Here is a 22,325-nt window from a genome sequence, read left to right on the forward strand (position 1 = left end):
AAGGTAATTGCGAAGAAATACTTCAACTAATCGATGAAAGTAGGACGTAAAAATACTAAGGGAAATTCAGGAACACGGAAACATGAGTCGCTGATGAATGAAATAAATAGGAACTGTAGGGAAGTTATGACGAAATGGCTGCATGGAAAATATGAAGAAATCGAAAAAGGAATGGATGTCGCAAAGAATGTCTCAGCATATAGGAAAGTCAAAACAACCCTCGGTGAAATGAAAAGCAAGAGTGGTAACATTGAGTGCGTAATGGGAATTCCACTGCCAAATGCAGAAGAGACAGCGGATAGGTGGAAAGAGGACATTGAACGCCTTTGTGAGGGGAACATTGGTCTGACATGATAGAAGATGGTACAGGAGCCGATTTAGAAGAGATAGTGGATCCAGTATTAGAATTTAAGGGAGCTTTGGAGGCCTTAAGATCAAATAAGGCAGAGGAGATAGATAACGTTCAATCATAATTTCTAAAATCATTGGGTGAAGAGGCAACAAAACGACTATTCACGTTGGTGTATAGAATGTTTGAGTCTGGCACATACCGTCTGACATTCGGATATAATTTATCCACACCGTTCCGAAGACTGTAGGGCTATTAAGTGTGAGAACTATCGTACTATCGGGTTAGCAGTTCAAGCATCCAAGTTGCTGACAAGAATAATATGTAGAAGAATGGAGAAGATAATTGAGGGTATGTAAGATGAGGATCAGTTTAGTTTAGAACAGGTAAAGGCAACAGACAGGCAACTCTGACATTGCTGTTGCTAACGGAAGCTAGGCTAAAGAAAAAGCCATGCACGTTCATAGTATTTGTCGACCTGGAAGAAGCGTTCGACAATGTAAATGGTGCAAGCTGTTCGAAATTCTGAGAGAAATACGAGGAAGGTATAGGGAGAGATGGGTAGTATACAATACGTGCAAGAGCCAAAAGGAAATAATAAGAACGGACGACCAAAAACGAGGTGTTCCGCTTAAAAAGGGTGTGAGACTGGGATGTAATCTTTCGCCCCTACTGTTCAAAAATGGTTCAAATGGCTCTGAGCACTATGGGACTTAACATCTGAGGTCATCAGTCCCCTAGAACTTAGAACTACTTAAACCTACCTAACCTAAGGACATCACATACATCCATGCCCGAGGCAGGATTCGAACCTGCGACCGTAGCGGTCGCGCGGCTCCAGACTGAAGCGCCTAGAACCACTCGGACACTCCGGCCGGCGCCCCTACTGTTCAGTCTGTACATCGAAGAATCAATAATGGAAGTAAAAGAAAGTTTGAGTAGAATAAAAATTCAAGATGAAAGGATATCAGTGGTACGATTCGCTGGTGACAATTCTATCCTGAGTGAAGGTGAAGAAGAATTAAATTTTTTTTGCTGAACGGAATGAGCAGTATAGAGTAAATCGAAGAAAGACGAAGGTAATGAGAAGTAGTAGAAATGAGAACAGCGAGAAACTTAACATCAACATGGATGGTCACGAATTAGATGAAGTTACGGAATTCTGCTACCTAGGCAGCAAAATGACCAGAGACGTACGGCGAAAGGAAGACATCAAAAGCAGACTAGCACCGGAAAAAAGGACATTCCTAGCCTAGAATATTCTACTTGTATCTAACATATGCCTCAATTTGAGGAAGAGATTTCTGCGATGTACGTTCACTGTACAGCATTGTATGGAAGTGAAACATGGGCTGTGGGAAAACCGGTACAGAAGAGAATCGAAGCATTTTTGATGTGGTGGTACAGACGAATGTTGAAAATTGATAAGTTAAGGAACGAGGAGGTTCTGCGCAGAACTGGAGAAGATAGGAATACGTGGAAAACAATGACAAAGAGTAGGGGCAGGATGTTAGGACTTCTGTTAAGATTTCAGGGATTGACTTACATGGCATTAGAGGGAGCTATAGAGGGCAAAAAATATAGAGGAATACAGAGATTGTAATACATCCAACAAATAATTGAGGAATTAGGTTGCAAGTGCTACTCCGAGATGCAGTGTTTGGTGCAAGCCTCATCAAACCAGTCAGTGGGCTGGGAAAAAAATTTCTTTTTCGTTTCGTGTATTGTGGGATCTACAGTTCCATCCTTGACTACTGCAACATGAGACAATCTCCTTGATAACTAGGGAAGTGTGAAGGATTGTTGCTAATATCATTACGTAGCAGCAGCAAAATATTGCTGCAGTAGGTCATACGGGGCTACCAATGGGCTTAATCAAGAGACTGACAGTATTAGCGAGTAATGTGGAGTGTAAAGCTTCTTGCAAAATTGAAATTTCTGGCTTTGAACAGTGAACTTAGCAAAACTACAGCTCTCCCAACTCTGGGTTCCTGGATGCTGAATATGCTGAGAAACTTTATCCTCGATTTGTTCCTCAAGGCTCTCTCTATAATTCCTCAAAGTTTGACGTAACATTTATTGGACGCGCTGCTTATTATTTCTCCGTATATCTTTGTATCTGGGATAGCCAATGTTTCTTCTGGTTTGCATCTGGCCATCCGGATTTAAATTTTGATTTGGTTTTCATAAATTGTTCCAGTCAAATGCCAGTAATAATTTAAGTATTTGTCTTCCACATTTTGGAAAATTTGTGTTGACTTAAGGACTTTTGTTTGTGATACATGTGTGAGTGGATGTAGGATATAAAGAAGGATTACTGAAAGTATTGGGATTCTTGTGGAATTTGGGACAGCGCTTCTAACGAAAGTTTTCGACAATTTTCGCGAACTTCACAATTAAATGCTTTGTGAATGATTACTGGAGAGTTTTGTGTACAATTTTTCGTCTTAGGCTTGTGGAATCTTTGATCGTCTTGGTTTCGAGGGACTTCCGCTCGAAATTGTGTTTTGGCCCTTGGTTATGTCACTGATCTGGGCATTTACGGCAACCCTTACCCTTCACGCCTTATATAGAGAAGGATTTACTTCCGTCGTCTCTAACGCCACCTATAAACACGTTCCTCAGTGGAGAGCAGTTAGTACTACCTGGCCTGCGCCGCTCAACCACCTTCATGTTAGTGGCGCCGTAAGGGTCTTCGAGTCTACTCGGTTCATACAATGATATTGCCTACTTGCATTACTAATCTATAACGTTGTTCGCGCCGTTTGGTTTCCATCCACGGTGTTTGCTTATAGTTTCTAATGATGTTAGGTATGGATTAACGCTTTTAGCAACCTACTTGTCTACAACTTGGTGTGAATGATTTGGGGGTGGGGTGGGGTGTGGGGATGGCTCTTATCTTTCGCAATGACTTGTAAAAAAGAATCTCTGCGAGTATTCTTGAAGTATTGCTATCTAATACTGCTTTCCAGTATCCCTTTGTTCTTCATACCATTGTGAAGGATTTTTCGAAAAAAAAATTATTATTAATTTTCTGCACATAACCTAAGGATGCGACTTCCGTTGACACTAAACTGGTCGTGGCTCTAAAGTGTTTTACATTCCGTGCAATTCTTTTCACTGAAAATGTGGAAAGATGCCTGCGGTTGCTTGAAATTTAAAGTAAGATGCTCAGAGTAAGGAATGGAGAGTAGAATCGAGATTGATGTAATATTCTGATTCGGATGTCCAGCCAGCTGTTACTAGTCAGGGGAGTGACATTACGTAAAATAGTCAAGGAGTACGTGTTGTTGTGATTTCCTAGATTTTCCCGGAGTATTATATGTTTATGCTCTTCAAGGGTATGCTGCCGGATATGACCTTAACTACATGATATTTCGGCGATCCATCTGGCCGCCATCTTTAGATGTGATCGCTGGATACACAATCATGCCGGAACTGAATGAACATAAGAAACGTTGGCTTCTTTGTACCCGGGGTCCAGGCCACTGCGCCTGCACGATAAGCGGAAGAGCTACCCCCTGCTACGACTGCTCTTCCATGGAGCAGTGTTGTTGGTATATAAGGCAATATTTCTTCCTCATAACTTCGACTTACTACGTGGTGTAATTTAGGGCTTAGCATGAAGCATTGCTGGACCCACCATCGCCAACCCTGATCATTCTCGAACGCTCGTAGGAATTCACTCTTAGTGACCAATGCTCTTGCCTGACTAACCGGGTAAGCATGTAAGGTCTAGACCTTGTCTAAATTTGCCTCTATCCACCAAGAAAATCAGTATCCTGATACTCATCCTATATGTATGTACTCGAGCAAACACCTGTACCGATCGACCAGAAAATGGTTAACAGCTACAGTGCTCAGTGGCAGTTATCTGTCATAGTCTAATTAATGCACTTATCGTATGCTCACTCTTTAGGTTTCTTATGGGAACCACACCAGTTGGAAGTTGGGATAACCAGATTTAGGTTTGAACAGTATTGATCATAATCGCGAGTGCAGTCTCAAAACAGCTGTGCAACTTCCATTGGTCGCGAAACTCACAGTCAAAGCAGTGTGAATGTTTCCGGTTTTCAAGAAGTTCATCTGTGCCTCCGTAAGAGAAATGGTCTGCCAGGAAGTCAGCAGAAAGATGTGGACTTCATCTATGCTGTTTTTGATGATAAGCACTCTCCCACTTCTTGGGACTTCCTGTCTGCATTGAGTGCCACAATGAAATTCGATTAGAGTAGTGATTAGAATCACACGATTGTTTATTCTAAACACACCCACATACACTCCTGGAAATTGAAATAAGAACACCGTGAATTCATTGTCCCAGGAAGGGGAAACTTTATTGACACATTCCTGGGGTCAGATACATCACATGATCACACTGACAGAACCACAGGCACATAGACACAGGCAACAGAGCATGCACAATGTCGGCACTAGTACAGTGTATATCCACCTTTCGCAGCAATGCAGGCTGCTATTCTCCCATGGAGACGATCGTTGAGATGCTGGATGTAGTCCTGTGGAACGGCTTGCCATGCCATTTCCACCTGGCGCCTCAGTTGGACCAGCGTTCGTGCTGGACGTGCAGACCGCGTGAGACGACGCTTCATCCAGTCCCAAACATGCTCAATGGGGGACAGATCCGGAGATCTTGCTGGCCAGGGTAGTTGACTTACACCTTCTAGAGCACGTTGCGTGGCACGGGACACATGTGGACGGGCATTGTCCTGTTGGAACAGCAAGTTCCCTTGCCGGTCTAGGAATGGTAGAACGATGGGTTCGATGACGGTTTGGATGTACCCTGCACTATTCAGTGTCCTCTCGACGATCACCAGTGGTGTACGGCCAGTGTAGGAGATCGGTCCCCACACCATGATGCCGGGTGTTGGCCTTGTGTGCCTCGGTCGTATGCAGTCCTGATTGTGGCGCTCACCTGCACGGCGCCAAACACGCATACGACCATCATTGGCACCAAGGCAGAAGCGACTCTCATCGCTGAAGACGACACGTCTCCATTCGTCCCTCCATTCACGCCTGTCACGACACCACTGGAGGCGGGCTGCACGATGTTGGGGCGTGAGCGGAAGACGGCCGAACGGTGTGCGGGACCGTAGCCCAGCTTCATGGAGACGGTTGCGAATGGTCCTCGCCGATACCCCAGGAGCAACAGTGTCCCTAATTTGCTGGGAAGTGGCGGTGCGGTCCCCCACGGCACTGCGTAGGATCCTACGGTCTTGGCGTGCATCCGTGCGTCGCTGCGGTCCGGTCCCAGGTCGACGGGCACGTGCACCTTCCGCCGACCACTGGCGACAACATCGATGTACTGTGGAGACCTCACGCCCCACGTGTTGAGCAATTCGGCGGTACGTCCACCCGGCCTCCCGCATGCCCACTATACGCCCTCGCTCAAAGTCCGTCAACTGCACATACGGTTCACGTCCACGCTGTCGCGGCATGCTACCAGTGTTAAAGACTGCGATGGAGCTCCGTATGCCACGGCAAACTGGCTGACACTGACGGCGGCGGTGCACAAATGCTGCGCAGCTAGCGCCATTCGACGGCCAACACCGCGGTTCCTGGTGTGTCCGCTGTGCCGCGCGTGTGATCATTGCTTGTACAGCCCTCTCGCAGTGTCCGTAGCAAGTATGGTGGGTCTGACACACCGGTGTCAATGTGTTCTTTTTTCCATTTCCAGGAGTGTATCCTGGATATAAATTGTACTTAATGTATCTGGAATTTCAGCAAGCACCAGCATCACTGTAATGAACCACATTTAAATTTTGTGCAGATGTGTTCGCAAGAATTCGACGCCACTTACTATGTACTGAGAACGTGTGCCAGAAACCTGACTTTTCGATATGACAGTGACATTTGGTGCTTTATGTATTTAAAGTGAAACATTTGTGAAATAAAAGGTCTCTCTCTCTATGGAGACCAGCAATCTCACCCGATAATTCTTCGACAGCAAACATGGCATGCAGTTTTTCTGTATTTCATGTTTTTCTCATTGCAAAAAAAAAAAAAAAAAATAATTGCTGCTCAGATGCTTGAATGGCTATGCAAAACTGGGATGGAGAAGAGATAATATTACTTTGCGAGAAAATTGTTGAAAGATAGCTGTTACTCCCTTTATTTTCTCAAAGCGCGTTCCATTTGTCTTAATTGTAATATGAATTTTACTACCACATTGAAGCCCTGCACTAATAAGTTACAGTATACATCTATCCAATATTGTTTGAAGGCTCTTTCTTTATCACTGCTTTAGTTTTAATTCTTTGGCGCATCGTTTTGCTCACAGTTAATATCGTACTTTGACGATTTGTAAGACATGTGGGTTTCTTGTTCGAAAAGAGTTAGGCGTTAATATGTCTAGAGCGGTTCCAGATCTCGTTGAAGAGTTATATTCGAGGCTACGCAGTGTGGAGAAGGATATTGCCTTCGTCTTACTGTGTACCATGGTGTTAAACAGTTATTTCTACGTAAAAAAGTGACTGATGTGATCAGTCCAGTTTATAGCCAGTGCTGCAGTATAGTTTTTCGTGTGAGGATAGTTGGCTTTATACGCTCGTATCGATCCGAGAGTATTCCGCAATTGTTTCGTTGTAGTGGAATGGGTGTGAAGAGGTTGTGCATTCATAAGTGCTACGAATGTGGTTACCGCATCACTTATAACTTCATTTCATTCCGTAGTAGCTTAAGTTCATTAATGATAACAGTTCATGGACTGAAACATTCTCTATCCTGCACATGACTCGCGGTAACTTACGCCATGAGGCTACCTCGGTTCGTAATAAGGGCTATAAATTAGATTATTCCTACAAGTTTGTAAGCTAGTTCAGCTCTCTTTAATGTTCAATATATCCATCATTAAAATCATGTGTTGCGATCTCATTTCCCAGACGCACTATTCCCTGTCTATTTGCTTTATTTTAATGCGAAATGTTTATGAGCCGCCATCTTGTCATGCCACAGAGGTCTAAAATGTGATTCATTGTGGATTCAGTAAACTGCCACTCAATTGAGAGTAGGAACTGAGAATTATAAATCATGATCACTTGAAACTATATGCACGCTAGTTAGCAAAAGGGTCTGAGCAAGGGACGACAAAGTATGTTGTGTTGCTGGACGCTGATGAGATTATTTTATGGTTGCGCTGCTTCACTGAACTACTAGACTAATACATATCCTGTAGGAAGTTAATCATTTACTAAGTGAACTTTGGGCCAGTTAACAATTCTCGCCTTCTGAACTCATGCTTACACAAACAGAGAGATTGCCCCATAGCATAGCTGCTAGCTAAGAGTTTGTAAGCAAAAATACATCTTCAAAGTTGGTATGAGGAGAGAGGTGTGTTAGGGTAATCCGTTCAGATACATTAAGCCACAGTGCCATTGTGGTGTACTGGTTAGTGCATCTGTCTATTGAGTAGAAGACCCGCTTTCGAATCCTGGCTTGGTACAAATCTTCATTCGTCGCTTCAGTCAACGAGAATAAGTCGTATTCAAAATAATCTGTTGCTGTCGTATAACTACTCATTCACGCAATACATAGGATATTTCTATATGCCGAGTCCGTCTTTAAGTTGCACTCAATTTAAGCATGTGGGATACTATTTCTTTAGTATACTCGAATCAGATCCTGATACTTACTTTTTCCCTTGAGTGTCGTATTTTTCTGTCCTGAATATCATTAAAATATCAGGTCTTATTAAGTTACTACCAATAAGCGTAGTCTTGATTTTCACACACACACACACACACACACACACACACACATATATATAAATACATACACACAGAGCTATTTTTGAAAATTTGTAATAAGTATTACTGCTGCGTGCAGTATTGATAATAACTAGATTGATGTAGTCCCATTTCCCTTCGTTCCCTTTTGAAGTCTGTATCCAACTCTAGTGAAATAATATCAGATGGATGAAATAATACTGACTCGCTGATGCTGAACTCATTCCTGTTCCTGATCAGGAGTCCTTCCCAACACAGAGAATGCTGTAAACCGTGATTTTTATGCTCCAATCATTCGTTGTCACATGTCTGCCTTGGGCATCTAACGCACGCTCTGCCCGGAGTGCTTCGCTGTCTCATTACGTTTCAGTGAGAGAGAGGAGAAGACGCGTTTAGTGACCAGTTGAATAGAACATAAAGTTGTACTCATGATAAAACAGCAGGTTTACCGAGCTGCCGGTAGAACACCTCACGAGTTCACAGAGAGGCTCAGACAACCATCGATTATCGATATCCACTCTTTGGCCCTGAGTAGGAGCGTGGACGACTGGAGAACCGTGACAAGCTCTTTAATGCGGCCACGTCATCTATCCGCCAGCAAAGGTATTGCTTGGCGACTCCACAACAAACTGGGAAACATTGAGGAGCCTGAACAGCACAAGGACACGGCTGACTCCAGTTTTTACTTAATCTGGTGGGGTCTTGGTGCTTTGGATGACGACAAGTGTCACTTACGTGCTATGCAGGACATGGAAAATCTCCTGGCCTGTCCAAATTGCCTCTACAGGTGCTACCTCGACGATTTGTGGTTGGACAAGATAGAAGACCAGGACGTGACCCAATACTGGCTGAAAAATTTTAATTAGTTCCCGGACACGAAAAGTAAGTAAAGTTAAGTTTTCCTATAGATGTGGCAGATGAAAGGTAGGGTGGAGGATGACGTAGCAGAAATGTAAAATGTTTGGAGAAATTTCAATCAATTCTTGAGCTCAAATTGATTAACACATAGTAACGAGAACTATTAGTATGAAACAACCCTACTTCACTTATTTGTGGGGACGTAGATGGCCTAGAAGACTACATGAGACTATAAATTAGATAGTCATTTGTGTAATTCTAAGAGGAAATGTATTACTCAATGCTGAAGAAAACTTATTTATTGCCTGTAAATTTCTCTTATGATATACTTGTTCATGACTCATCAGAAAAGGGTAAAATCGTAGAAACTGTTCGTTGCACACGTCTGTCAAGTCGAGTGTAACAGAAAAATCGGTAGAAATTATGGTTAAAATGTATCCATATTCTGTCCTAAGCTAATCACAGTAGCAGAACCAGGCCACTTGTTGCTTCAGATCGAAGAGCAAGCGAAAGAAAGGAAAAAGTTACGTTTAGTAAGTCTGAAGCGTTTGTAGAGTGTCTACAGAAATTCTGTTCCTATCTTTCTTCTTCCTGCCCGTTCTCATTGCTCTAAGGGATCGGCATTGTTACAAGGGTGGTTTTGGCAGTGTTAGTGACTGTCGGTGGCTGGATACTATTTTTGACGCCACCGCCCCCCCCCCCCCTCCTCCCATCCTCTCACCTGTCATCCCTGGATACGATCTACGTACCCTAGTTGTTTAAAGATAGAATAAATATATCTAAACTAATATGACAGTTTCCTATTCTAATTGCTTTGAAATAAATACAAGGTAGGGAAATATGTGTAACACGGATATTAATGTTATCTGCACGAGAAATTTTCTTGCAATTAGTATACATACTAAAGACTACTGTCAGCACACTCCCACATTAAATGAATTTATGTTGTACAAATACATAGCTATAAATCTGCATACATTATGCTTAGGAGGTTCACTCTGCATAATCTGAGTCCTGTTGTTTTGCAGGACATAAAACAACTCTTATTACTATGATAATTGTAACTAGAGCTCTGAGGAACTGTTTAATCCAACATCTCGAAATCTACCTTGAATTTTTTTGTACAGACAAAGTACACCGAAAGAAACATGATGTCAAAATTTTAGCTGCTCTGACACACTGCAAATATTTTTAAGAAAAAATTGAGAATTGACAGATTCGCAGCTCGACAGGTGACTGGAGAAATGTCTATCCCTGCCATAGCAGTTACAGACAGCGCATGCGCAACACCTGTTTATGTATCCTTTATTACGGCAGTCGGTAGACAGATAACACCGCAAAATGCAATCGTAATTTGTAAAGGGAATTTCACTTTCCGTTGATAGTTTCTCTCACAAAAGTTTGTAGTTTCTGTTTGCTCTAATTTTCAACTCAATTAACATCCGTAATAATTGTCAATTACTTTTTCAGTATCGCTAAGTAAAAAAGATGAATTAAGTTTATTTCTTATTTCTTCGTATATGCTGCCTTACAGCATCTATCTCTGTCCAGGCTTTAGAGTTTCACAGCAATGTGGATTCAGTTAATGTTTTCAGTCTTGAATAGATGAAACGTGAAGAGTGTGATATGTAGTCGAAATCTCATCCTTTTTTTTATTCATTATTTAATATCATGAACATTCTTTCCAATGATGTCGGCATTTTGTTAGAAATTGTGGAATCATAAGAAACGGAAAATAACGTAGATGATTCAGTGAATTGTGACTCAATGACGATTGTTGAGGTAATTATAGTTCAGGGTAATAACAGAACAGATTCTGACGACAAATTAAAAACATGGAAATTAATACCTCTCAGTGACAAAGTAAAGGATATAATTTTTTTGGTTAAACGAAGGAGGGAAGAAACGCCAAAACTTGACCAGTGTGCAAAGCCAGTTTCATTTCGTCAAGCGTGAACATGAGTTATATAAATGGAAGAAATATTTATATGAAGTATGAAATACGTGCCAAAATGAAGCTCACACAAGCACGGAAGAAAGACGACTATTCGATAGATTTAGAAGTGTTCGTGAGAGTCAGTGCACCATTAGCGACAGAGATCTACGAGACTAGGCGCTCTGAATGGCAAGTGAGGTGAATATTATTGATTTCCAGGATTCTTTGACGTTGTTAAACTGCTTCAGGAAGTTATATGGGAAAGAAATGTGCAAAACTACGAAGTTTACCTCAAGTAAGGATGTAGAGAATATGTCATTAATAAGTAATACTATAGAGAAATACGTAGCCTACGAGAAAAGGGAGCTTCTTGTAATCCCCTAAAATATTTGGTATATAGCCAATCGGTCAGGCTTTGTGCCAGAGCTGCGTACAGATTACACATTAATATTCTGAGCGAAAAGGGGCAGATTTCCTGCGCAATCAGTAATGCTACGACACATTCGTATACAACAATACCACTGATAAGTGGTTTCCTGTTTCCGCAGCTTTACGCTTGTCTTCAGGAACATTAAGGTAAAGTGGGACCAAATACTTTTTTTTTAAAGAAAAGGACTGATTACTTGCAAAAATCTTGTAACTAACGTACCTCAAACTGGATAAATTTGAGACTATTATTTTCTGTTTTACATCTGAAACGACTTCTTACCGCTTTTATTATTTTTGTTGGACTCTTGGCATTGACAAAATGACACTTCTGTCTTTAGGAGGAGGATGAAAACACTGTTTGTAAAATTTGAACTCTACTGGAAGCTACTAGTGTTATTCAACCTCTCGACAAAGTAATTTTTCGACAATGTAAAGCAGTTACATGTGTGTGAATTTCTAAGGATCAAACTGCTGAGGTCATCAGACCCTAGACTTACACACTACTTAAACTAACTTATGCTACGACAACACACCACCCATGCCCGAGAGTGGACTCGAACCTCCAGCGGGAGGGGCCGCGTAATTCGTGGCATGGCGTCTCAAACCGCGCGGCCACTCCCCGTGGCTGTAAAGCAGTCTTGCGACAACTGTCGATCCATATAATTTCCGGTAGCTCTTTGTCATTTCAGATTTATCAGTGTAACATTTTACGAATTTGATTATGTATGCCTGTTACATAGCACAATACGCAGAACAATGCCCTTAATCATTTCCTATTGCATGCAAGTTCTATGTAAATAAAACTAGTAATGACTGCGACGTGCCTGATTGTGTTAATGTTTCTTTTATCAGAAGTGCCTGATGTAAGTAAAATGGTTGTTTTCGTCATCCAATAGACACTTCGAATTTTTGTGACTACTACAGGAGATAAATAAAGAACTGTTTCACATCATTGAAAATTTACAGTAAGAACTATGTAACAGCCATTATTAAAAATATTTAATGTCAACAAATTAAAGGCCTGATTGATGGAACTCGTCGGTAATGTAATATCATGGTTCACTGTCTCCATTTCCTTTCCTCTGTTAAGCACTTGTGTAATAGTTACATAAAAAACAGCTCAGCTGTCGATATGACCTGCAACTTGTTCAAAAAATTAATGATTTGAGATGTTTTTGGAATGGATTAAGTGTTTGGAATTCGCGTGTGTGCACTTTGAACTTTGCCATGTGCGTCACTGTTTTCTCTCGCCACGGCTCCATCTGCTTATTAACAGATTCGTGCGCTAGGCACGAAACACTGTGCAAACCTCCGTTATAAAAGATACCTCGTGGGACAAAAATGAGTACTATTAACGTTTCTTAAAATTGCTTGCACTGCTTCCTAGCAGCAAAACTTTTGATAGCGTACTCCTCCTATGTGAAAAATTTCAATGTACACTCCTGGAAATTGAAATAAGAACACCGTGAATTCATTGTCCCAGGAAGGGGAAACTTTATTGACACATTCCTGGGGTCAGATACATCACATGATCACACTGACAGAATCACAGGCACATAGACACAGGCAACAGAGCATGCACAATGTCGGCACTAGTACAGTGTATATCCACCTTTCGCAGCAATGCAGGCTGCTATTCTCCCATGGAGACGATCGTAGAGATGCTGGATGTAGTCCTGTGGAACGGCTTGCCATGCCATTTCCACCTGACGCGTCAGTTGGACCAGCGTTCGTGCTGGACGTGCAGACCGCGTGAGACGACGCTTCATCCAGTCCCAAACATGCTCAATGGGGGACAGATCCGGAGATCTTGCTGGCCAGGGTAGTTGACTTACACCTTCTAGAGCACGTTGGGTGGCACGGGATACATGCGGACGTGCATTGTCCTGTTGGAACAGCAAATTCCCTTGCCGGTCTAGGAATGGTAGAACGATGGGTTCGATGACGGTTTGGATGTACCGTGCACTATTCAGTGTCCCCTCGACGATCACCAGTGGTGTACAGCCAGTGTAGGAGATCGCTCCCAACACCATGATGCCGGGTGTTGGCCCTGTGTGCCTCGGTCGTATGCAGTCCTGATTGTGGCGCTCACCTGCACGGCGCCAAACACGCATACGACCATCATTGGCACCAAGGCAGAAGCGACTCTCATCGCTGAAGACGACACGTCTCCATTCGTCCCTCCATTCACGCCTGTCGCGACACCACTGGAGGCGGGCTGCACGATGTTGGGGCGTGAGCGGAAGACGGCCTAACGGTGTGCAGGACCACAGCCCAGCTTCATGGAGACGGTTGCGAATGGTCCTCGCCGATACCCCAGGAGCAACAGTGTCCCTAATTTGCTGGGAAGTGGCGGTGCGGTCCCCTACGGCACTGCATAGGATCCTACGGTCTTGGCGTGCATCCGTGCGTCGCTGCGGTCCGGTCCCAGGTCGACGGGCACGTGCACCTTCCGCCGACCACTGGCGACAACATCGATGTACTGTGGAGGCCTCACGCCCCACGTGTTGAGCAATTCGGCGGTACGTCCACCCGGCCTCCTGCATGCCCACTATACGCCCTCACTCAAAGTCCGTCAACTGCACGTACGGTTCACGTCCACGCTGTCGCGGCATGCTACCAGTGTTAAAGACTGCGATGGAGCTCCGTACGCCACGGCAAACTGGCTGACACTGACGGCGGCGGTGCACAAATGCTGCGCAGCTAGCGCCATTCGACGGCCAACACCGCGGTTCCTGGTGTGTCCGCTGTGCCGTGCGTGTGATCATTGCTTGTACAGCCCTCTCGCAGTGTCCGGAGCAAGTATGGTGGGTCTGACACACCGGTGTCAATGTGTTCTTTTTTCCATTTCCAGGAGTGTATGTTTCGATATGTCGGACTGGACCACTCCCTAGTTAGTTACGACAAGCGGCTTTCCCTTCTTTTACACACTCATTTTTCGGTCGTAGCAGCAGCAGTTATTCACCATTACTGTGTCTAATAAACAAATGTGTGGAAACATTCTTAGTGTAAAATATAAACAAACTGTGCTTTACTCTCTTCACGTAACAGTTTCGGTCTGTTGAGTGTTTCACATATACATACGTATCGCAGAAGAATGCTAAATAATGCTTTAACACTGTGTCACTTACGTCATGGAACACAGAAAGCCGCGCGGCTGCTGCGGTCGCAGGTTCGAATCCTGCCTCGGGCATGGGTGTGTGTGATGTCCTTAGGTTAGTTAGGTTTAAGTAGTTCTAAGTTCTAGGGGACTGATGACCACAGCAGTTGAGTCCCATAGTGCTCCGAGCCATTTGAACCATTTTTGAACACAGAAAAGGTCTAGTGAAGATGCTAATAGTTGGTTGGTTTGTTTGGGGCATAAAAGGACCAAAGATCTTAAATGGCTAAAGGAAAACAGATAAACACTATTTACTGGAAAAGAGTCGTTTCGGATTTAAGGGACTGCTTCTGTAAACATACACCCACATCAGTGGAAGACAATTACCTCTTGGTGCCTCGGGGTCTTCGAGGTTGACTGCTGAAGTACCGTTCGGCTTGACTACCACCAGTGACGTAACGGATGTCACAAACGAGTACTGTAAGAAAGAACACAAGAATTAGTGAAGTTACTAACATAACAGAGCCGACAGATACATGCAAGACTGGCTACCTGTATAGAAGATTTACTATCTGCCTGGCGAATGTTGCGACCGCGGTTTATAGGTAATCATAATAGATGTGAAGTATGTTCGTAATGCCACTGTTCTCTACCCATGTATGTAACTACGTCGCGCGAATGATTATGATCAGAGCATGAACAGTGGTATTCTGTTTGTGTTGCTAACGATAAGTATAACTAAGGGACAAAACTTGCTTCTCTCCAGTTCTCATACGAAAATGCGAAAAAATTGTCATTTTTAAATTTATTTCTTTCGTTTAGCTCAACTCAATGAGAATAATCTCCTGAAATTTCACAATCCAAATCGCAACCTAAGTGCCTTAAAAGAATTAAATGCCTAACGTGTTCGTACTGTCACGCACACTTGGTTGAAGAGACTCTTTAGTATTAGTTTTCGTATTAATTACGGAAATATCAAGACGGCTGTGAAATGTATGTAGTATATTCTCTTTGTGTATCATCTGTGACTCTTGGATATTGTCGCTGGAAGCAAAAGACAACGATAACCTTTGTTTACAAAGTCGCGAACACTTGTATTTATTTGTGTTGTTTTGATAACTTCGTCGTCGTATTTTGTTGTGATTTTTAATAATGCCACGACAGAGAAAAGTTTTGAAAAAGATGTGCGAGAAGCGTTCACGTGCTTTATTAAATTGCAGGCACGCTAATAGTTTCGGTAATGGTACCGAGTTGTCTGACGAGACTGTGTTACAAACATGTGAACCTTCTCCCAGCAGCTCACGACAGAAGATTTCAAGTGTCAAAATTACTGACAATGGTGATGACTGTCAAAATAACACTGGATATCGGATGATTGACATTGAGTTGTTGTCTAGTGCAGTGAAATTTGCATGTATAGGATGTAAGACATGTGGTTCAGACTATCTGGAATTATTCCATGATGGTAACAGAGTGGGCATGGTGTGTAATGTACATATTTAATGCCGGGACTGTGATGCTGACACCTCATCTAAAACATCAAAATCAAATAACTGGTATTATGAAGCGAATATGAGATTTTTATATGGTCTAAGATGCGTTGGTGTAGGAAGAGAAGGAGGAAATATACTATGTGGAATGATGAATATGTCAGCACCATGTGCTAGATTTTCTACGGCAAATTGGAGAAGGCACTTTACGAAGTTTGTGAAGAGAATTTATCTGCAGCAACAGCAGAGGCAATATGACAGAATGATCCTTTGGATGATGAGGAAGGTAATCACGTGAAGACTGATCTGGTTGTTTCATGTGATGGCACATTTATGAAGAGAGGCCTTACATCCCTGCAAGGTATTTCAAGTGTGATAAGTGTTGATGTAGGTAAAGTACTTGATGTGCAAATAATGAGCAAGTACTGTCAAAATTGTCCTGTTACCAGAAATATGAAAACTGAAATTTTATGATGAATCACAGCTGCAGAATGAATGATTATGGATCAAGTGGCTCGATGGAACGTGCTGGAATGAAGATAATTTTTAAAAGATCTGTTTCTAAACATGAAGTCAGAAACCAAAATTATCTTGGTGATGGTGACTCGAGCGCATTGAAGGTAATAAGTGACAGCAAACCATATGGTGAAGAATGTATTATTGAAAAGCTTGAAAGTGTAGGTCACGTCCAGAAGCACATTGGCTCAAGATTGCGAAAAGTTATGGCTGACATGAAGGGTAAAAAGTTGGAAGACGGAAAAGGTCTAAGTGGAAAGAAAAGGTTAACGACGAAGATGATTGATACCCTTCAAGTGTATTATGATAAGAATATTGGGGATATACTATCACGCGTTGAAGATATGCGTCGGCCTGTTTGGGCAACATATTTTCGTATGATATCCACAGTTGAACAGCCCATGCACAATCTTTGCCGAATTAGTTAGTGTCACTACAAACCGGCTCAGAGGGATGGAATTCCTTATACTCACAAGGAAAGTCTTCGTAAATCTATTCTTAACGTCTTTAAGCAGACATTCAGGGTTCTATCCAACCCCGATCTCCTCAAGAAATGTGTTCATGGCAAAATGCAGAATCATGATGAGTCCCTGAATGCCCTCATATGGAAACGTTCCCCCAGAACTACATTTTGGTCGTACAAGATAGTTAAAATTGCAGTTTATGACGGAGTTATTGTTTTTAATTGTGGGAACTCAGAGAAGATGAAGGTCTTGTAGAGAATGGGCTTCAAGCTCGGAGTTTTCACTCGCTACATCTTGAAGGGGATAGACACTCAACGTATACCTGCACCCAATAAATCAATTGAAGACATTGCAAAGCTGACAAGACAGAAAAGAAGAAGCCAGAAGAGAACTGTTGAAGGAAATGAGGACAATGAGTATAGATCTGGTGGCTTTTGAAGGAGGGACCGACAATGAAAAAGCATGTAAAACTTTAAAAGGCATTTTCTCAGAGCTGCTATTTACGTTATTCAGGTACATTTTTCTCCAAAACTAGAATAGATGTGCCTGTGATCATTGGTTTGTATTTTGTATTATGCGTATGAAACATGTACACAGAGTGAATATTTAATATCATGCATGAATGCCAAGATAAATAATTAAGAAGGTAGACTTTATATGCGTATTTTTTTAATTAAAAATAATTAAACATAAAACTTCGTTAAATGTCAATATATTGAAATGCGTCTGTGGGTTTCCTTATATGAATGTAGAGCTTATACTGTACAATTTACAAGACAATTTATAGAAACTTTCTTAGTGAATTTTACCTATATGAATCGTGAGTTCAAATATTCAAAATTTACGAAAAACTTTCAAAATTTCAATGAAAGTTACAAAAAACTTTCAGTAGATTCCATGAACAACCATTAACCATTGTACGTAATTTCAGTTATGTAAATAAAAATTGTGGATTTGGTGACAGGTTATATTCGTACCTGTATTTCATGTACGTCCCCCATTAGGAATGAAATTACAATGAAATGAGTACCCCTAGCTGCATCATACAGGCGTCGATGTAAGTCAACAAGGAGAGTTGAAAAATGTGTGACCCGACCGGGACTCAAACCTGGGATCTCCTGCTTACATGACAGACGCTGTACCCACTTTTTTTTTTTTTTTTTTTTTTTTTTTTTTTTTTTTTTTTTTTTTTTTTTTTTTGCTGATCTCATTTTGTTCGCAATTGTTCGTTGGATATGTTCGGTGCGGATGTCCTAGGACACCCGTTCAAGTTCAGTGTTGAGCCGTTGACTCAGTTTTTTATTACAGAGGGCAGCTAACCCTCTGACCGAACACGCTTTGCTACCGTGCCAGGAACTGAGGACACAGAAGCTAGTGCGACTGCAGGTACCTATCTCTGGCATACCTCCGTGAGACCCACATTCCCACCTTATTGTCCCATGTTAGAGCTTATTTTAGTTTCGTCAGTATGTACTGTACTTCCTCGATTTACCGCCAGTTGGCCCAATTGATGGAAGGTAATGTTGACTTCGGTGCTTTTGTTGACATGTGGTTCATGGACGATGGAGCTCCTGCACATTTCAGTCGAAGTGTTCGTACGCTTCTCAACAACAGATTCGGTGACCGATGGATTGGTAGAGGCGGACCAATTCCATGGCCTCCACGCTCTCCTGACCTCAACCCTCTTGACTTTCATTTATGGGGGCATTTGAAAGCTCTTATCTACGCAACCCCTGTATCAAATGTAGAGACTCTTCGTGCTCGTATTGTGGACGGCTGTGATACAATACGCCATTCTCCAGGACTGCATCAGCGCATCAGCGATTTCATGCGACGGAGGGTGGATGCATGTATCCTCGCTAACGGAGAACATTTTGAACATTTCCTGTAACAAAGTATTTGAAGTCAGGCTGGTACGTTCTGTTGCTGTGTGTTTCCATTCCATGATGAATGTGATTTGAAGAGAAGTAATAAAATGAGCTCTAACATGGAAAGTAAGCGTTTCCGGACACATGTCCGCATAACATATTTTCTTTCTTTATGTGTGAGGAACGTTTACTGAAAGTTTGGCCATACCTTTTTGTAATACCCTATATATATATATATATATATATATATATATATATATATATATATATATATATATATATATATATAAAGAGTAACATGGACTCGTTGTAAAGAGTGGTATATGCTTTCACTGTCACAGACGCCAAGAGAAAAATTACACGCGAAAGAGAGGTAGCACATCGCTTTTTGGAGGACTTCAGCTACAACATAAGAGGGGAGGATAACGACACACCATGAACGAATTGTCCAAAGAATCACAAATCTGTAGATGTGATGTAGGTGTACACACACACAAATAATTGCAATTCTAGGAAAAAATTGACTTTTTTCCAAGATAAGGTGCTTCACTCAAACTGAGCATGTAAGGAACGCAGTGGTCTGCTTCTGGCCCTTGTGCTGGCAGTTATTCGGCTTGGTACTGACTGATACACTGGAGAATGTGGTGGCCAGGGCAGCAAAAAAATTTTTTTTTATCCAGAAAGGCCCGTACAGGACCTACACGGAGGGATATCGTACCAATCTCTGTCCAACTGCCGGCCGGAGTGGCCGAGTGGCTCTAGGCGCTTCAGTTTGGAACTGCGCGACCGTTACGGTCGCAGGTTCGAACCCTGCCTCGGGCATGTATGTGTGTGATGTCCTTAGGTTAGCTAGGTTTAAAAAGTTCTAAGTTCTAGGGGACTGATTACCTCAGATGTTAAGTCCCATAGTGCTCAGACCCATTTGAACCATTTTTTTTCTGTCCATCTAACGCGTTAAATCTTCGAGATCCCAACCTGTCTAGAGGACCCTGTATGTAATGCTCCAAGCTTTCTCAATTGTGGAGAGATCCGGTGACATCCTGGCCAAGATAGGGTTTGGCAAGCACGAATGTAAGGAGTTGAAACACTCGTCGTTTGGGGGCGGGCATTACATTGCTGAAATGTATGCCAAGGATGGCTTGCCATGGCGGCCGACAAAACGGCGCTAGTAATATCGGATACGTACCGCATTGTCGTGGTGCGACGGACGGAAACCAAAGGGGTCCTGCCATGAAAACAAAATCGCACCCCAGACCATCTTCACTCCTGGTTGTCGGGCCGTATGGCGGGCGACAGTCAGGCTAACCGAGGCGTCTTCAGACATCACTTCATTGGTCATCGGGGCTCAGCTCGAAGCGGGACTCATTGCTGAAGACAATGCTGCTCCATTCCGTGACCTTCCAGGCCTATGACCATGTCTGCAAAGAAATGTTGGAACACGAGCCTGACAATCAGGAGTGACGGTCTGGCGCGACATTTCTGCTATTAATGGGACCTGTTTGGTTGTCATTCGTGGCACCATTACAGCGCAATGGTAAATGGACAATATTCTACGCATTGTTTTGTTGTCCTTCATGGGAAGCCATCCTGGACTTACATTTCAGAAAGATAATACCAGCCCACACACACAGATAATTTCTACTACACATCTTCGTGTTTGTTAGGTCCTGCTTTGGTCTGAAAGTTCACCTGATGTCTCTCTAATTAAGAACACTTTAAAGCATTGTGGACGGAGCCAACCAAGAAGCACGAGATTTAGGCGATCTAACGCGCTAATTGGACAGTATTCGACGTGATGTCACTCAGGAAGTCTTCACACGACTTTCCTAGTGCTATTATCTGCTGGTCATTAAAATTGCTACACCAAGAAGAAATGCATATGATAAACTGGTATTCATTGGACAAATATATTATACTAGAACTGACATGTGATTACATTTTTAGGCAATTTGGGTGGATAGATCCTGAGAAATCAGTACCCAGAACAACCAACTCTGGTCGTAATAACGGCCTTGATATACCTGGCATCGAGTGAAACAGAGCTTGGATGGCGTGCACAGGTACAGCTTCCCATGCGGCTTCAACACGATACCACAGTTCATCAAGAGTAGTGACTGGCGTATTGTGACGAGCCAGTTGCTCGGCCACCATTGATCAGACGTTTTCAATTGGTGAGAGATCTGGAGAACATGCTGCCCAGGGCAGCAGTCGAACATATTCTGTATACAGAAAGGCTCGTACAGGACCTGCAACATCCGGTCGTGCATTATCCTGTTGAAATGTACGGTTTCGCAGGGATCGAATGAAGGGTAGAGGCACGGGTCATAGGACATCTGAAATGTAACGTCCACTGTTCAAAGTGCCGTCAACACGAACAAGAGGTGACCGAGACGTGTAACCAATGAAACAACCCAATATCATCACGCCAGGTGATACGCCAGTATGGCGACCACGAATACACGCTTCCAATGTGCGTTCACCGCGATGTCGCCAAACACGGATGCGACCATCATGATGCTGTAAGCAGAACCAGGATTCATCCGAAAAAATTACGTTTTGCCATTCGTTCACCCAGGTTCGTCGTTGAGTACACCATCGCAGGCACTCCTGTCTGTGATGCAGCGTCAAGGATAACCGCAGCCGTGGTCTCCGAGCTGATAATCCATGCTGCTGCGAACGTCGTCGAACTGTTCGTGCAGACGGTTGTTGTCTTGCAAACGTCCCCACCTGTTGACTCAGGGATCGAGACGTGGCTGCACGATCCGTTACAGCCAACTCATAAGATACCTGTCATTTCGACTGCTAGTGATACGAGGCCGTTGGGATCCAGCACGGCGTTCCGTATTACTCGCCTAAATCCACCGATTCCATATTCTGCTAACACTCATTGGATCTCGACCAACGCGATACGATAAACCGCAATCGCAATAGGCTACAATCCGACCTTTATCAAAGTCGTAAACATGATGTTACGCATTTCTCGTCTTTACACGAGGCATCGCAACAACGTTTCACCATGCAACGCCAGACAACTGTTGTTTGTGTATGAGAAATCGGTTGGAAACTTTCTTCATGGCAGCACGCTGTAGGTGTCGTCACCGTCGCCAACCTTGTGTGAATGATCTGAAAAGCTAATCATTTGCATATCACAGCATCTTATTCCTGTCGGCTAAATTTCTCGTCTGTAGCACGTCATCTTCGTGGTGTAGCAATTTTAATGGCCAGTAGTACATAAGGGCCAGACGTGGACCAACGCGATATTGACTTACTCAATTTGTGAAGCTATTGCTCTTGAAAAAATCATCTCACTTTTCTGTCATTATAATAACTTGTTTGTCTGTACATGTACTTTATATCTTCTTCTGTTCATCCCATTGACAGAATTCGTGGAAGTTCCTTTTTTCATCTCTTAATGTTTATTACGAAACTGATCCACGGTATTACTTGAACAAATTGCTGAATAAATAGATTCTGCAAAGATAATGTTTTGCAAAGGAACGCGGAAGTACACTGCTTCCAGGCTGGACAGGCGTCCAGCTCGCTTTGCCTAGGTAATACCAGTCACGAGTGTAAACT

General features: G+C 42.8%; 1 protein-coding gene across 1 annotated transcript in view; it reads right to left on the reverse strand.

Annotated features, from left to right (window-relative positions):
- Positions 1-22,325, reverse strand: part of LOC124570417 (inter-alpha-trypsin inhibitor heavy chain H4-like) — a 167,050-nt gene that overhangs the window by 61,594 nt on the left and 83,131 nt on the right. The gene's annotated exons all lie outside the window — the stretch shown is intronic.

The sequence above is a fragment of the Schistocerca americana genome, chromosome 1 (assembly GCF_021461395.2).
Source record: "Schistocerca americana isolate TAMUIC-IGC-003095 chromosome 1, iqSchAmer2.1, whole genome shotgun sequence".
Taxonomy (NCBI): domain Eukaryota; kingdom Metazoa; phylum Arthropoda; class Insecta; order Orthoptera; family Acrididae; genus Schistocerca; species Schistocerca americana.